The sequence below is a fragment of the Trichosurus vulpecula genome, chromosome 7 (genome assembly GCF_011100635.1).
Source record: "Trichosurus vulpecula isolate mTriVul1 chromosome 7, mTriVul1.pri, whole genome shotgun sequence".
NCBI classification, from domain to species: domain Eukaryota; kingdom Metazoa; phylum Chordata; class Mammalia; order Diprotodontia; family Phalangeridae; genus Trichosurus; species Trichosurus vulpecula.
The window spans coordinates 261604945-261617998 of record NC_050579.1 but is presented as its reverse complement, the minus strand read 5'-3'; the positions used below and the strand labels follow the sequence as shown (position 1 = coordinate 261617998).

The window sequence follows — 13054 nt, the reverse complement described above, 5'->3', positions numbered from 1 at the left end:
CCAAGGATGTTGTACGTGAGAATTTCAGCACCACTCTCTGGACTCCAGTTCTCTTGACCAGAACCTCAGTTTCTCTCGGTTGATCTCTAGAGTGGTCTTTGTTACCAATGGCTACAGTCATCCCCTTCTGCAAAACTTGCCAGTGGCTCTTATTATCTCTCTATACCAAACCCATTGACACTTAGCCAAGGTACCAGGGTAGGCTCTGGGGATACAATGACAAAACAGAGAATGATCCCTTTCTCATTTAGCTTACATCTCCTTGCTGAAGGAGGTGGAGAGATTCAGCATGTAACCAAAATATTATTTAAAGATGGAGAAAGCACTAACTACTACACAGATCAGGAAGAACTTCCTATCAGAGGAGGCCAATGAGTTGAACCTTGAAGAAAACCAGGAATTCTGAGTCAGAAATGAGAAAGAGGTATATTCTAGGAATGGAGGACAGTCTATACAGAAAGAAGGAGTCTGGAGAAAGATTATTTGATTCCGAATGAATGAAAAAGTCATTTATTAAGTACTTAATAAGTACAAAGTACTATAAACAGCAATTAGGCCAGTCTAAATGGAACCTAGACTATGTGAGGGGGAGTAATATGAGTAAGTTTGGAAAGACAGGCTAGAGCCAGACCATGAAGGGTTTTAAATGACAAAATAAAGAATTTGTATTTTATCCTGGAAGCCATAGAGAGTTACTTGAGGTCCCTGAGAATGGGAGCTGATGTCAGATTTGTTTTAGGACGATTATTTATTTTGGCAGTTCTGTGGAAGGTGGATTAGAGAGGGCAGAGGCTGAAAGCAGGGTAACCAGTTAAGAGGTTGATACAATAGTCAAGGTGGATGGTAGAGGTGTTATGGAGGTAGACTTGACCAGACATCACTTTTTAAAAATTAATTTTATTTATTTTTAGTAGTATCTTCTTTTTTTTCTTTTTAAAGAAATTAGTATTTTATTTTTCCCCAGTTACATATAAAAACAGTTTTTAACATTTGTTTATAAAACATTGAGTTCCTTCGAAAAGGGACAGGGTCAAGGGAGAAAATTCAGTAAAGGGGGATAGGTTAGGAAGGAGCAAAATATAGTTAAGTCTTTCACAGCATGAGTATTGTGGAAGGGTTTTACATAATGATATGCACGTGGCCTATATTGAATTGCTTGCCTTCTTAGGGAGGGTGAGTGGGGAGAGAATTTTGAACTAAAGTTTTAAGAACATCTTCAAAAAAAAAAGTTTTTGCATGCAACTAGGAAATAAGATATACAGGCAATGGGGCATAGAAATTTATCTTGCCCTACAAGAAAGTAAGGGACGGGGGGATGGGGAGGGGAGTGGGGTGATAGAAAGGAGGGCTGACTGGGGGACAGGCAACCAGAATGTATGCCGTTTTGGAGTGGGGGAGAGGGTAGAAATGGGGAGAAAATTTGTAATTCAAACTCTTGTGAAAATCAGTGCTGAAAACTAAAAATATTAAATTAAAGAAAAAAATAGGAAAAAAAAATAAAACATTGAGTTCCACATTCTCTCCCTTCATCCCTCCCCAGCTGCCTCATTGAGAAGGCAAGCAATGCAAGATACGTTATATATGTGTAGTCGTGCAAAACATTTTCACAATGATCCTGTTGTAAAAAAAAAAGTAGACAAAAAAAAAGTAAAAAAAGTTTGCTTCAATCTGTATTCAGATTTTTCATCATAAATCCTTCAGAGTTATCTTGGATCATTGTATGGCTGAGAATAGCTAAGTCGGTCATAGTCAATCATTATACAGTGTTACTGTTGTTGTGTACAATGTTCTCCTGGTTCTTTTCACTTCACTCATCATCAGTTCATGTAAGTCTTTCCAGGTTTTTCTGAAATCTGTCTGCCCATCATTTATTACAGCATGGTAGTATTCCATCACATTTATATACTACAACTTGTTCAGCCATTGCCAAATAGATGGACATCCCTTCAATTTCCAATTCTTGGCTACCACAAAAAGAGCTGCTATAAATATTTTTGTACATGTGGGTCCTTTTCCTTTTGTGATCTCTTTGGGATGTAGACCTAGTAGTGGTATTGCTGGAATAGTTCCAAATTGCTCTCCAGAATGGTTGGATCAGTTCACAACTCACTCTTACAAATTAATTGGATTTGGGAGAGCTTGGGACTAGTTGAGAATGATGCTGAGGTTGGGACCCTGAGTGTCTAGAAGGATGTTGGTACTTTCAGCTCTAATTAGACAGGGCAGTAAGGATAGAGGGCTAGGTCTGAGGGAAAGAGACTGAGTTCTGTTTTGGACATGTTAAGATTGAGGTAGATACCTGTGGGACCTCCATCTGGGAAATTCAGTCTGTCCAATAGACAATTAGTGGTGAGGGATTACAGCACAAGAGAGAGATTAGAGTTAGATGTATAGATCTGGAATCATTTGCATAGAGATCAACACATTAACAGAACTTATTAAGCATTTTATTAGGTGCTAAGTACTTTGTCACACTCGGGATGAAAAAACAAAAATTGAAATAGTCCCTGGCTTTAAGGAGCTTACATTATATTGGAGGGAAACTGGGCATATATACAAATGTAGAAAATATATGTAAAGAAAATACAAGGTAATTAGAGAAACAGAAGGCAGTAGCAGCTGGGGGTGTTGAGAAAGGCCTCATGTGGGAGGTATTGCTTGAGTTAAACTTTGAAGGAAAATAGGGATTTAAGAGGTAGTGAGGAAGGAATGCTTTACAGGCATGAGGCAGCAGCCAATCACAGAGACAGGAAATGGAATGTTTCTGAAAGAAAACAAAAAAAGGCCAGTTTGTCTGGATTGTAGAGTAGGCGAATTAGAGTATCTTGTAAAAATCCAAAAAACGGCAGGCTGGAGCCATGCTGGAAGTGCTTTTAAATGCAGAATAGAGTTTGTATTTGATCCTAGAGGGAGTAAGCCATTGGAACTTATTGAACAGGTCTATGGAGTGGCATTGAACTCTATAGGATAATCGATCCTATGGGAACATTGAGGGTGGGTGTTTAGAGAAAAGGTAGTTTGGGATGCTGTAGTTTGTCCTTCATTCTCAAAGAGGACCATGACATCAAGAATGTGTTGCCATGACTTGCAAGTGAATTGGATTTAAGTAGGGGAGGGCTGTACAAAGTCACCAGCCTTACTCTCTTCCTGACCCATCCGGGTCCAGTGGTAAGGTGTAGATCAGGATGACTGGAGATGGCCTTGGGTGCAGTGGGGAACCTTGGCCTTTTTAAGCTAATGTCTTTCCCAGTTCTCGGTTTCACTGAGGCAACACTCATTTGGAAAGAAATGAGGCACAGAATGGCCCCTTCTACCTGTCAGTCTGGGAAGGGAAGACCTTCAGGGTTTCTGGCCAAAACAGAAACAATTGGCTATTTACACTCACTCTGAGCCATCAGAGCCCAAACAGTGACCACCAGGTGGGACTTGGCCTGGGACCTATTGTTGCCCAGTCAGTGAGAGCTGTAGTGCCAGAGTGATTTGGGTTTAAGGAATGGATGAATAGTCAGGAGCCCTGGGTTACTGTGTTAAAGCACTAAAAGACAGTGGTGTCAAATTGAAATAGAAATGAATCTCTATGCGCAACATATTAATAAATTAGAAATAATTCTGTTAACTTATTGAAATTAATATTATTTACTAAATATTTTATATTACATTTTTATTTTGTGAAACATTTCCTGTTTACATTTTAATTTGGATCTATTCAAACTAAGGAGTATTGGTATCAATTTGACACCTCTGTACTAAGTGATCTTAGCCAAGCCATTTAACTCCTTAAGCCTCAGATTCTTCATCTCTAATACAAAAAGGCAAGGCTTTATTTCTAAGACCCTTCTGTCTTTAAATTGTTCACTACAGGAGAGCTGGACTAATGAAGGCTCAGGGAATTGGAATGTTTTGTTTATTTCACTTTATTGCTAATTGGGCAATACATGATGTTACTGTTTTTATGTAACCAAGTGTAGAATCATAGGATGTCACATATGTAAAAAGAACTTAGAACAAGAGTTCTTAATGTGGGGTCAAGGGTCTGTGGATAGAGCCTTGAGGGACACCCAAGGTTTGGGACTGAGACATGAGAAGTAATCCAGCAAGGGATAGAAGGAAAGAAGGAAGGGATGCATTGTCTTATATAGAATGTAAGCCTTTTTGTCATTCTAAATTTAAGATGTCTGTGGGACATTGTTCACAATGTCCAGTAGGCAGCTGGAGATGGGCGACTGAAGGTCAGGAGAAAGGCTAGTATAAAAAGGAAAAGATGGACAAACAGATTTGGAAATCCGCATGGAGATAATTGAATCTGGGATCTGATGAGATCATCGAGCAAAGTACTATCAAAGGAGAAAAGAATAGGGCCCAGGACAGAACCTTGGGGGACACCCAAGGGGTTCTGGGGTTGACAGTAAGAGGCAAGAAGGATGTCTGTTCCTTGCCTGGTATAATATACTGGACATTGTGAGGCATGACAGGAGGTGGACCTTTTTCTAGAGAGAGAGGTTAGTAGTTGTAACATGCTTCAAGAACCCGCCAAGAAGACTGAGAAGACTCCATCATTCAGGTATCAGAGAGTGATGGACGATGTCAAAGTCTGTAGAGAGGTCAAGAAGGATGAGGATCGAAAAGACCATTGGAATGACAAGAGATGTTGGTAGCTTTGGCAGGAGTGGTTTCAGTGGAATAATGAGGCCTAAGGGAGGAGGTAAAAAAAAGAATGAGAAGAAAGAAAGTGGAGGTGCTGGCTGTGTGTGTCTATGTCTGTGTGTCTGTCTAGGCCACTTGAAGGGATAGCAATATATATATTGGAACCTCTTCTATCAGGCCACATGTTTTAGTAGACAGAGTGCTGGACTAGGCATCAGCAACACCTAGCTTTACATCCTGCTGCAGGAACTTGTTAGCCATGTGGCCTTGGGCAAAATACAATCTCTGCGTCTCAGTTTCCTCTTCTGTAAAGTAAGGGTTAGGTGGCTTGAAAGGTCCTTTCCAGCTCCAAATCTGTGATTCTCTGTATAAGAGCATGAACTTGGGTAGAGAAAGACCGAGCCAGGTGCTGAACTCCTGGAGAAAATAGAGAGAATGAGCTGGGGGGCTTATCACTTCATCCAGAATTGGTATCAGTAATATGCATATAATACAGACCCCGGGGACAAAGGAAGAATCTAGAATCGGTGGTGGCGGCCAAGAAGGGTGCCCTGTCCTCCCTGCTGTAACGTACTGGGGGGCATGGCGGGTGCTGGGCTAGACGGAGGAAGCAGAGTAAAGAGGAGACACACTGTAGTAAGTGAAGTAAATGGGAGGAATGTGATAGGGAATCTTCTTTTTAAATCACTCCCATTTTCCTCGTTTACTTGTTGCTCTACCCACTTTACCACTCCCAGAACCAAAAAAGAAAAAAAAGTTCAGCACAACTCACTGTAGCCTGTGAAAAACTCTCATTGCTAGTGTTCCATCATCCCCCACCTCTGCAGAGCAGTGGGGGGGGGGGGGTGTCTTCTTGGAGGCCAGATAGGCCTCTTATAATTTTGTTAGTTGTCTGTATGTCTTAGATGTCAAGTCTTTGTTTGATATAAATAGAGAGGGATTTATTTGGAGGGGGACGGGATAGTAGGAATGGTAGCATTGGAAGAGTTTTCAGCTGGACAACCTGATGCTCTATTAGAGGAAGCTAAGTGGTTCAATGGATAGAATGCTAGGCCTGAAGATGATAAGACTTGGGTTCAAATCCTCCCTCAGACACTCACTAACTGTGAGGCCTTGGGGAAATCACTGAACCTGTTTGCCTCAGTTTTCTCATCTGCAAAATGGAAATAGCGATAGCGTATACCTTCCCGGATTGTTGTAAGGATTAAGTGAGATATTTGTAAAGCACTTAACACAGTGCCTGTCACATAGTAGGAGCTATACAATGGATGCGGAGAAAAGGAGGTACTATTTTGTTAGTCATGGTTGAAGGATGTAGAATTATCTGCTTGGGGTTTGGTCCTTTAATGTCCAGGCCTCTAATTCTGTCTTTTTTTTTTTTTTTTTTTTGCTTCCCACTTTCAGGTATACTTGTTCTGTTCTCTTCTTCTGCTCTTTCCCTTCCTCCCCTTTTCCTCTCCCCCTTTGTTCTCAGAACTCCTATAATCTCCTTTTTTTTGAGGAAACTTTGTAGGATATTTCACTTCCCATTAATACCTTCTCTTCCTCCAAAAAGCACTTTAACCTAACCCCTACTAACATTCGCCTTCCCCATGTTAATATTTTTTTTAATTTAATTTTTTCAATTATCAAGCATTTATTTTTTCACTCCTACCTTCCTCACACTTCCACTAGGAAGAAAAAAAGAAAGAAAGAAAGATAAAACCCTTGTAACAAATAAGCAGGCAAGCAAAACAAATTCCCGTATTGGCCATATCCAAAAATGTTTCTACGTATTTTACATACAGAATATCATTGTCAGGAAAGGGGTAGAAGTCTTCATCAGTCCACTGGAATCATGGTTGATCAAGTTTCTTTAAGTCTGTCAAAATTGTTTGTTTTTGCAGTGTTGATGTTATATTTCAGAGGTGGCAAACTTGTGGGACTGAAAAAGTGGCTGTAGAACTCATAAGTTACACGTTATTTTCCTGACTTTTCTCTGCATCAGTGCATGCAAGTTTTCCTAGGTTTCTCTAAAACTATATCTTCATTTCTTACAGCACAGTAGTAGTCCATGACATTCATAATTTGTTTATCCATTCCCTAATTGATGGGTACTCCTTCAGTTCTCTCTTCCCTCTTTCCACCACCCTACACATTGGGTAGGAAAAAAAGTTTAATAAATATGCATAGTCAAAACTGATTCCCACATTTTTATGTCTTAAAAATCTGGGTCCCAATTTGCACATTGAATCTATCACTTTTCTCTTCCTGGAAATGTTGGTCCTCTGGAATCAAGGTTGATCAGAGCTCTTAAATCTTTCAGAGTTGATTATCTAGATAATCTTATTGTATAAATTGTTCTTCTAGTTCTGTTCACTTCATTTGATATCACACTGCACAAGTCTCCAGGTTTCCCTGAAATGGTATCTTTCTTCATTTCTTATAGCATAGTAGAGTTCTGTTATATTCATACATGAAAATTTCTTCTGCAATTCCCCAATTAATGGATGCTCATCCTTTTTGGCTCTTTTGACACCACAGAAAGAGCTTCTATAAATATTTTTCCTTTTTCTTTGATTTCTTTGTGGTATAGGCCAGCATCGCTGGGTTAATGGGCAAGCACAGTTTAATAACTTTTTGGACACATTTGCTTTTAAGAATGACTGGTGGTGCTTGAGTCTTAAAATTTAAAAAAAGGAATGATTGATCCACTTCACAGTGCCAGAAAATGTACATCAGTGACCTGACTTTCTGCAGTCCTCCAACATATCATTTTTGCCAGTTTGATTGTTTTGAGGTAGAACTTTAAAATGCCTTTAATTTTATTAGTGATTTCAAATATTTTTCCCATATGATTATTGATAGCTTCTACTTTTTTCTTTGAAAACTGCCTGTTCATATCCTTGGACTACATATCTATTAGAATGGTTTTTAGTTTAATAATACTGAATGAATTCCTTATCTGTCATGGATAGGAAATTTTTATCAGAAAAACTTGCAGAGAGTTTTTTTTCCCGTTTGCCTGTTTCCCTTCCAACTTTAACTATTAGATTTGCTTGTGCGACCCCTTTTTAATTTCATATTATCAAAATAGACCATATTATCTTGTGTTAATCTTTCTGTTGCTTATATAGTCATGAAAGCTGCCTTCCATGGATCTGAGAGGTAATTTCTTCTTTACTGTAATTTGTTATCTCAATATATATGGTGTGAGGTGTTAATCTAAATCTTAATTTCTTCCAGACTGCTATTAAGTTTTTCCAAGTTTTTGTCAAATTGTGAGTCCTTCCCCAATAACTGGGATCTTTAGATTTATCAGCACTGCACTACTCTTTATTTCTGTGTATAATATACCTAATTGGTTCCGTTGATTGTCCTTTCTTTTTACCAGTACTAAATCATTTTAAAGATTACTTTGTAGTACAGTACAAGATCTGGTACTGATACTTCCTTTTTTTTTTTTTTTCATTTATTACTCTTGGGATTTTTGACCATTTAATTTCTTTATTTTTCTCATTTATTAAAGTGTTACATTGTTATTTTTATTGAGGTGGCACTGAATAAGTGAATTACTTTAGTTCGTATTGAAGTTTTTATTATATTGGCTTGCCCATGAGCAATTTATGTATCTGCAGTTATTTGGTCCTACCTTTATTTCTTTAAACAGTGTTTTGTAGTTATAGTCATATAGATCTTGTGTATATGTTAGTAGATAGACTCCTAAGTATTTTATACATTCTCTAGTTATTTTAAATGGAATTTCTCTATCCCATCTGTCTGGGCTTTGTTGGTAATGTACAAAAGTGGTTATAATTTTTGTGGATTTATTTTATATCCTGCAACTTTGCTGATGTTACTGTTTACTGATGTTAATTTTTTAGTTGCTTCTGGGTTTTTCTAAGTACACATCATACTTTCTGCAAAAAAAGGGATAATTTTGTTTCTTCTTGGTCTATTTTTAGACTAGTATTTCTAACATTATCAAATAAATATTAGGGCTGATAAAGGATATCCTTGCTTTACTCTGATCTTTTTGAAAAGGATTTTAGTTTATCCTCATTACATATAATGCTGGTTCTTTATTTGAGATGCTGTTCAGGTACTATGTATCATGATAGGGGACGGCCCGTTTGTTTGCTTTCTAGCATTTTTGACAGAAATAGTTGTTTTCTTCTTTCAAAACTTTTACCTATATTGCTATAATGATTTTTTGGGGGTTCTTATTATTAATGTGGTCGATTATGTTTCTAGATTTTCCTGATTTTTCCAACCCTTCATTTCTGGCATAAATCAGATTCAGTTTTACACACACACGCGCGCACACACACACACACACACACACACACACGTACACGTACACATACACGTATATTACATATGCAATGTATAGTCAGTTCTTAGTTTATGTAAATTTGCAGTATGCAAATTTGACTTTATATAGTTATGAAATAAATCTGCATTTAAAAAAATAATGTTAACTTTACTGTACAATACTGTGCTCTCATTCTGCTCCTGTTCTCAGCCTCCCAACCCCTTTCCCCCCAAAAAAACTTTTTTTAAAAAGCCCTCCCAAGTGAAAGCAGAAGAATGGGCATGTGGAGAGACTACCACCACCAGAATGGGTGCTTGGCTTGAGACCTCCAGCACTGAGAGAGACCTTTGCCCTGCTCCACCCACCGGCCCCTGTCTGCTGGTTTGTCTGTTTTGCCTTAGCTTTCTCCCTAGTGTTCATCCCTGTCGGGGAAGCACACACACCTGACCCACTGCCCCCCACCCACCCCCCTTACCCCTTGTCACTCGTCCTCTATCTGTGTCATTGTCCAGCCCCCACATGTCTTCTTTGTCCTGGTCCTCATGTGTCCTTGAACCATGTGGCAGGCACCTTCCCTCCACAGGCCCCCTTCCAGCCTTCCTCCCTCCCTTCCCCACTTCTTCAGGTTAAGTAAAAATGGCTTTTACGTAGAGATCTGCAGAATGATCCACTAACATGTGAGAACTGCACTTGAGAGCCCCTGCATGTGTGCATAGATACATACTTTTTTTTGCATTGATATTCATTAGGGATGTTGGTCTGTAGTTTTCTTCATTGTTTTGACCTGCCGTGGTTTAAGGATTAAGACCATATTTGTATCATAAAAGGAATTTGGTGGGATGCCTTATTTTGCTATTTTTGCAAATAGTTGGTGTAATACTGGAATTAATTGTGCTTTCGATGTTTGGTAGAGTTTATTTGTATATTCATCTGGTCCTGAGGTTTTTACTTTAGGAGTTCATTGATGGCTTGTTCAAATTCTTTTTCTGAGATTGACTTGTTTAAATTCTCTAATTTTTGTTCTGTTAGTCTGGATATGTCACATTTTTTTTGTAGATACTTGCTCATTTTCTTTGTAAGTTGTCAGTTTTATTGGCATTTAATTGAGTAAAGATTTCTAGTAATATTCTTTCTTCTGTTGTGAATTTTCCCTTTTTGTTTTTGATACTGGTAAACTGGTTTTTCTTTTTAATTAATTTAGGTAATGGTTTAATCTATTCTCCTGCCCCCCCCCAAAAAAAAAAACAACCAACAAAGACTCAGCTCCTTTTATTTATCAATTCAGTGTGGATTTTTAAAATTTTTGTTTTCAATTTTGTTAAACTCTTCTATGATTTCTATTTTGGTGTTTGATTGGTATTTCTTAATTTGTTGGTTTTCTAGTTATTTTAGTTGCATGCCCAATTAATTGATCTTTCTTTTGTTGATGAAAGTGTTTAGAGATAGAAAATTTTCCCCAAGACCTATTTTGACTGCATCCAGAAATTTTTTCAAGTGCTTCTCATTGTTATCATTATCTTTAATGAAATGATCTTAACTTTTTAATGATTTGTTTTGTGACCCACCAGTTTTTTAGGATTGAATTTAGTCTCCACTTGATTTTTCAGAAACATAATAATTGCTCACATTTATATAGTGATTTAAGATTTGCAAAGTGTTTTACAAATATTACCTCATTTTTATCCTCACAACAATCCTGGGAGGTAGGTGCTATTATTATTTCCAATTTACAGATAAGAAAACTGAGGCAAAGGGAGGTAGAGTGACTTGCTAAGGATCACACAGCTTGTGTCTGAGGCTGGATTTGAACTCAGGTCTTTCTGATTTTGACTCTCCAGTCTATCCACTGCACTACCTAGCTCCCTAGCTGATTGTGTGGATTGTTTATCTAATGTTGAACCATACTTGAATTCCTGTATAAATTCAGCTTGGGTCATGATGATTTCTTGGATGAATTGCTGTTGTATGTATTTTACAATATTGTGCTTAAAATTTTTGAATCAGTGTTCATTAATGATGTTGGTCTGTAGTTTGCCTTACAGTTAATTTATAATCATTCTTCAGTGGTCCCTCATTTAATATAACTTTTATTGCATCATGGTTAGTAAAGAATGTGGCTAATATTTTTGCTTTTCTGTATTTGTGATGTTTACATGACTGATTTTTGTAGATATGCTATGCACAGCTGAGAAATGTATGTACTCCTCCTCTTCGGTAATTACCAAAGCTCTTTCATATCTAAGTTTTCTAAAATTTTATTTAGTTCCTTTATGTCTTCTTGTTTATTTTTTGGTTAAGTTTGTCTAGCTCTGAGAGTGGTACATTGAGGTCCTCCACTAGTTTACCATCTATTTCTTCCTATAACTCATTTAGTTTATCTCATACTCTTCAGCAAAATATTTTTCCTTGTTTATCTTTTTTAATCAAATGAGTTTTTGCTGTTGCTTTGCCTGAGATCATGGTCACTATCCCTACTTTTTTGAGTTCAGCTGAACCATAATAGATATTGTTCCAATTCCTCATCTTAACTCTGTGTGAGTTTTAAATATGTTTCTTGTAAACAATGTATCTTTGGATTCTTCTTTCTAATCCATTCTGCTATCCTCTTCCATTTTATAGGTAAGCTTATCTTAGTCACGTTTATGATCATTTCCATTTATCCTATTCTCTTATAATTTTTCTTCTCTTTGTTTCGTGCTCCCTTTTTATCACAAGTTCTCACCATTTTTTGGTTTCCACTTACCACCTTACACTTCCTACCTCCATGTACTTGTACTCTTGTATCCTAGAACACAAGGGGTGGAGTGTGTCGGCAAGCAAAATGGCCTTTGTTAAAACAACTCTTCATCAGCTTGCTTGCTTTGAAGAAAACCCAGTACCTCACTAGTTCAATGAGGAAAAAGGAGTCCTGTCTTAATGAAAGAAAAGACCATCCTGTTATTTTCAAGCAGATGTAGAAGAACAAAACAAATGGCTATCAAATTGTGGACAAATGGAGACAAATCTGCCAAAATTTCTTGAATAACTAATGCGCCATTTATAACTAGTGTATGAATTTATATGCAGTGTCAGTGAGGGCTGACAAAGGGCCTGTGAATAATTTGAGTGTTAAATGCACTGGTTGTAATAATAATAACTTGTGCTTTAAATAATGTTTTTTGTGTTTATAAAGCACTTTCATCACAATAATCTGTCAGGTAGTTAGTACAGGTGTTATTATGCTCACATGGAGCCCATTAGAACTCCCCAACTTTTTTCAGTTAAACTTTTGTCTGTCTGTGCTCCCTCTCTTTCATTATGTAGTTGATTTTTTTTAAAATCCAGATTTATAACTTGAATAGTGTTTCCTATTATTTTTCTCATCTATTGATATTCTTGGATCCCATTTCTGTTGTCTGGGTATATTAGCTGTCACTCCTAGTTTTATGTTAGCTGTCATTTTTGTTAGCTTCCTATCTGTAACTTCATTTCTCCCACTTATTCATAGAGACCATATAGAAATCCGAGGAGGCCTAGTCACTTAACCAACTTTAACCTATTTCATGGACCTAATTCATGGACTTGATTGGGTCCGCAAGGATATTTTGAAACTTTGCCAAGTCACTTGGAAAAATGCAGATATATTTATGACATTCCTCTGTCAGAAATTAGGTTTGTTGTTGTTCAGTTAAATCCGGCTCTTTAAGAGCCTATTCAAGGTTTTCTTGGCAGAGATACTGCATTGGTTTGCCATTCCTTTTCCACCTCATTTTTACATTTGAGGAACTGAGGCAAAACAAGATTAAGAAATTTGCTCAAGGTCACACACTGATGTGTTTCTGATGGTGGATTTGAACTCAAGCAGGATGAGTCTTTCTGTTTCCAAGCCTAGCGCTCTATCCACTGGGCCACCTAATTAGGTTAGTTTTGCCTGTTCCGTTGATTTGTTTTTCCTGTCTAGTAAACATTTGTTAAGCACCTGCCTTCACTCAGGGATAACAAATTGCATTCTGCTGTGGTCAGATTCTGTTGTGTTCAGTTTGGGACACTGCTTGTGTTGGAAGGTTGTTGACAGAGGGAAGCACAACCAGAGGAGCGAGTAGTCTGGGAGTGTCTGAAAACCCTGCCATGTTAGAA

General features: G+C 37.7%; 1 protein-coding gene across 1 annotated transcript in view; it reads left to right on the top strand.

Annotated features, from left to right (window-relative positions):
* Positions 1–13054, top strand: part of PELP1 (proline, glutamate and leucine rich protein 1) — a 30287-nt gene that overhangs the window by 5285 nt on the left and 11948 nt on the right. The gene's annotated exons all lie outside the window — the stretch shown is intronic.